Below are 5,662 nucleotides of genomic sequence, written 5' to 3'. Positions count from 1 at the left end.
ATATCTGCCTAACTGAGATTTGCAAGGTGACCATAGCTTGCTTCATACCAACAATCTCCGTGGGATTCGACCCTTACTCACGTAAGGTATTACTTGGACGACCCAGTGCACTTGCTGGTTAGTTGTATCGAAGTTGTGAACCATGGTATTGGCACCATGTTCTTGGCGCCATCGCCAGGGAAAGAAAGAGCCGTGAATTTTACATTATTAAAGTGTAATCACGATTACGCGTACCAAGTTGCTCACGTTGCCAGGGATTGTTTGAGCCTGGACATCACAATTTCGTGCACCAGAAGATCTGTGTCATTTTTCGAACATCTGCCAAAGAGATCCTGATAATTTTGAAGAATGGAAATGTCTAAAGTATGAAGGAGAACTTCACGATGAGATGATACAATCTTTAAAGCCTTTGGAACTTCGAAATTTTGCAAAACTCGTTAACAAGAGCCAACTTTTGGAAGACTGTGAGAAAAATATGGTGGCAACGAGGATGGGTCATCAAAACTTGCAACAAAGGAATGCTAGAAACTTTTACCGACCTGCGTTTCAACAGAGAATGCTTTTAAAGAATTCTGGAGTACCTCAGTGCAGTCATCAACGAGTTGGGAACGCCTCTGGTAGATCTACTTTTGGAAACGGAGGTCGATCGAGGCAGAACCTTGGCAAGCAACCTCAGCAAGGCCACATGGATCAGTTATGTAGGCAGTGTAGAAATGATCACCTCCGCAGGCCGTATCAGTTTAGACCACACACTTATTTTGTTTGCGGAGAAATGGGACACATTGCGAAGGATTGTCCAAAGAAGCCTAATCGAGATCCTGCTAGAGCATTAAAACAAGGGCGAGTGTTCACTATGTCTGCCAATGATGCTAATGGTTCTACCTCCTTACTTCAAGGTCAGTGTTATGTTGAGACACATTCCTTGACTATACTGTATGATTCTGGCACGTTGTATTCTTTTATTTCATTAACTATTGCGCGAGAGTTGGGTTTAGTTTTTTCTAAACTCAATTTTGACCTAGTTGTCAATACACCCACCTCAGATAAAGCATTGACCAACCTTGTTTGTCAACAGGAAGCCTTCAGTATTAAAGGTAGATCTTCATTACATGACCTAATCTGTTTACCTTTGTTTGGTTTAGACACTATCTTAGGGCTTGATTGGTTATTTAAGAATCATATTCTTCTTAACTGTTTTGATAAAACTGTTATCTTTCTTTCTGATAATATACGTATTGGATTAGTAGTTTCTCATGCTTTATACCTAGATTCTGTGAAGTTACCTATAAAGGGAGTGAATATAAGGGGTATGTTCTATTAGCGGCTAGCTCGAATGTCGGTGATTTAAACTTGGAGCAGATCCGAGTAGTGCGAGATTTCTCTAACGTATTTTCGGAAGACATAATTGAGTTTCCTCCTCGAATAGAGATTGAGTTCAGCATCGACTTGGTACCTGGAGCTGGACTGATTTTAGTAGCACCCTACCGTATGTCTCCATTAGAATTGGTAGATCTGAAGAAGCAGTTGGAAGAATTGTCAAAGAAAGGTTTTGTTTGTCCGACTGTGTCACCTTGGGGAGCCCCAGTATTACTAGTAAAGAAAAAGGATGGAGGAATGAGACTGTGTGTAAACTACCGATAATTGAACAAGGTTAAAATTAGTAACAAGTACCCACTTCCCCGGATAGACAATCTAATGGATCAGCTGAAAGGTACGGTAGTATTTTCAAAGATCGACCTACGATCGGGTAATCCTCATATTCAGGTAAAGGAATTAGATATACCAAAGACGGCGTTTAGAATGTAATATGGTCGTTATGAGTATACGGTTATGTCATTTGGATTAACTAATGCCCCGGCGATATTCATGGACTACATTAATCGTATTTTTTGACCATACCTAGACTAGTTCATGGTTGTGTTCATAGATGATATCCTCATTTATTTCAAGAATGAGGAAGAGCATGAAGAGCATCTGAGAATGGTGTTGCAAATACTGAGAGAACGAAAGCTGTATGTGAAGTTTTCAAAGTGTGAATTCTGGACAAATAAAGTGACATTCTTGGGGCACGTGATTTCTCGAGAAGAAATAGCAGTAGATCCCTCAAAGACTGAGGTAGTGGTTCAGTGGAAGCAGCCTGAGATAGTCACGGAAGTTTGAAGTTTTTTAGGTTTGGCTGGTTATTACTGGCGATTAATAAAGGGGTTTTCTTAGATAGCCGTACCACTCACTCGCCTCACTCGAAAAGAAGTACTATTCAAATGGACAAGAGAGTGTAAAAGAAGTTTTGAGACGCTGAAGAGGAAACTAACAACTGCACCAGTATTGATACTACCAGATTTTTGGGAACCCTTTGAGGTATATTATGATTCTTCTTTTAAAGGATTAGGATGCGTGCTGATGCAACACAAGAATGTGGTAGCATATTGATGTGTGAGTATCTTATCTATCTTTTCCTTGTAAATTTGCACTTGAATTGCCAAGTTTAATCAAAATTTAAATATCTTTTAGCCACTATGGATGCTACTTTGAGTTGTGCAAAATTCTATTTATTTCAGGTAGCACTCAGAGGGATTTGACGGAGTTTTGTAGCAGAAAAGGAAGAAAGCGAATGATGCTGTCAATCCTAACCTCCTTGCACTCAAACGAGAATAACTTGAGCTACAGATGTCCAATTGACATGATTCTAGCGTCATTGGAAAGCTAACTTCCAGGGCTTTCCAACAATATATAATAGTGCACATTTAGCCTCCAGCAACCTCTACATCCTCCACGTTGAACTTAGTTCCTGCCAAGTTCAGCGTGGATTTGAGAACTCCCAGGGAAGCACACACTGCCTTCTCCACGCTGAACTTGGGAAAAGCCAAGTTCAGCGTGGATTCAAAGGAACGCGTTAAAGACGCCACTTCCTCCTCCACGCTGAATTTGGAAATTTCCAAGTTCAGCGTGGATCCTGATAATATCAGTGGTCCCCAATCTTCTTCCAAAGGGCTGCACGCATAGTTTAATTAATTTTGATTTAATTTGTATTTTATTTTTTAAAATAGAAAAAGATATTATTTTAGTTTTAGAAAATAGATTTTTTAAATTAATTAGGATTAGATATAAAAGAGAAAAGAAACTTCTCTTCTAGGGGAGGATTCCACATTATTCCAAATTTACAGTTAAGAGAATCCTAGTTTTCATTCTGAACCATGAGCAACTAAACCTCCACTGTTAAGGTTAGGAGCTCTGTCTATTGTAGGGATTGATTCTGTTATTTTTCTATTTTAATTCATGTACTGATTTATAATTCAAGAATTGTTTTCGTTCTTTATCTTATGAATTTGGGTGGAACGGAAGTATGACCCTCTTTCTAATTGAGTTCTTGTATAACTTGGAAAAGCTCTTTACTTGAACAACAGCTTGAAAACATATTCTCCTAAATTTCTAATTATATGCATTTAACGGGATACGTGACATATAATCCTCTTATATTTGGGTAATTAGAATTTCTGTGGCATATAACTAGAATTGAACTTCACCCTCTAATTAGAATTAATTGACCAAGGAATTGGCAGTTGATGAGAGTTAGAGGAGACTAAAAAGGTCTAAGGAATTAGGGTTTAGTCACATATGGTTTGCCATGAATTAAATCTTGCATGATTAAAATAGTTAGTAAGAAAAGTCAATCAGGAAAATAGATAACTCTGAAGCCTTAACTATTTCTCCATATATTATTCTCAACTTATTTACTTCCTGTGTTCTGATATTCTGACTCTACTATTTAATGCTTTTGAACTCTCAAACACCATTTTCTGTTTGTCTGACTAAGCCAATCACTCAATCACTATTGCTTGATCCATCAATCCTCGTGGGATCGACCCTTACTCACCTGAGGTATTACTTGGTACGACCCGGTGTACTTGCCGGTTAGTTTGTGGTTATAAATTCTGCACCACATATACGTCAAGGCAGTTGAGACTCCACAAGAAGAATTACCCTACTCATGATTTTGAGTTGGCAGTAGTGGTGTTTGCGCTCAAGATATAGAGACATTATTTATATGGGGCTTAATTGGAAGTTTTCTCTTATCATAAGAGTCTGAAGTACATTTTCAAACAGAAGGACCTTAACATGAGACAACGGCGATGGATGGAATTTCTGAAGGATTACAATTTCAAGCTGAGTTATCATCCAGAAAAGCGAACGTAGTTGCCAACGCTTTGAGACATAAGAGTTTGAGTATTTCTTGGATGATGATGAAGGAAGACGATTTAATTTCAACCTTTGCAAATTTGAGGCTGGGGATAAGAGAAACATCAGAAAAAGTCACAATGGCACATTTACAGTTGACTTCAAATTTCAAGATAGCCATTCGACAAGCGCAATTCATAAATTTAGAAATATCAGAACTGTTGGCCAGATTAGAGGAGGATAAACCAGGAGAAGTGCGACAAGACAATGACGGATTGTGGAGGTTCAAGAAAAGAGTTTGTGTACCTGACCAAGGAAGATTGCGTCAAGAGATTTTGATGAAGGCCCATCAGAGTAAATTTTTTATGCATCCATGCACGACCAATATGTACCCAGATTTGAAGAGTATATTGTGGTAGCCTGGAATAAAGAGGGATGTGATAGAATATGTATCTAAATGCATGACTTGTCAGAAGATTAAGGTTGAACATCAAAAACCCTCAGGAAGGCTACAACCTTTAAATGTGCCTCAATGGAAATGAGAGAGAATCACGATGGATTTTGTCACTGGATTACCGAGGACGTCAACTGGCATGATGATATGGATTATAGTGGACACATTGACAAAGTTGGCTCATTTTCTTCCAATCCGAGCTAACTATACATTGGAAAAGCTTAGGCATTTGTACTTTCAAGAAGTGGTGCAACTACACGGAATACCTTCTTCAGTTATTTCTGATAGAGATCCGAGATTTACATCAAGGTTTTGGAGAACTTTTTAGAAAGCTTTTGGCACAGAGATGCATCTAAGTACGGCTTATCACCCACAAACAGATGGACAATCCTAACAAACGATTCAGACATTAGAAGACATGTTAAGATCATGTGAGATGGAACAACAAGAAAACTGGGACAAGCAATTTCCATTAGTGGAATTTACCTACAACAATAGTTATCAACAGAGTATTGGAATGACCCCATATGAAGCTCTTTATGGACGACGGTGTCAATCTCTGCTGTGTTAGCACCAAGGAGAAAAATATAGTGCTTTGGGTCCGAATTTGGTGCAGGAAACAATTGCTCAGATCAAGAAGATTCAGATGGCACAGAGTTGACATGCCGATAATAGATGTAAGCCATTAGAATTTAGGAAAAGTGAACATGTTTTCTTAAAAGCAAGTCCTACCACCGGTATAGATTTCACCCTTAGAACCAAAAAGCTAAACCCTAGGTACGTGGGTCCTTTTCAGATCCTTAGGAGAGTTAGTCCACTCGCGTATCAAATAGTTCTTCCACCTTTCCTGTCCAACCTTCATGATGTTTTCCATGTCTCTTAGCTTAATAAATATAATCCCGACAAGAGTCATGTCTTGCGACAAAAGATAGTACAATTGCATAACGATCTAACATACCCAGAAATCGCGGTCAAGATCGTCGATAAGAGTGATAAGCAGCTACGAGGCAAAATAGTTTCTTTGGTCAAAGT

The sequence above is a fragment of the Arachis ipaensis genome, chromosome B03 (assembly GCF_000816755.2).
Source record: "Arachis ipaensis cultivar K30076 chromosome B03, Araip1.1, whole genome shotgun sequence".
Classification (NCBI taxonomy): domain Eukaryota; kingdom Viridiplantae; phylum Streptophyta; class Magnoliopsida; order Fabales; family Fabaceae; genus Arachis; species Arachis ipaensis.
Note: the sequence above shows the minus strand (reverse complement) of the source record.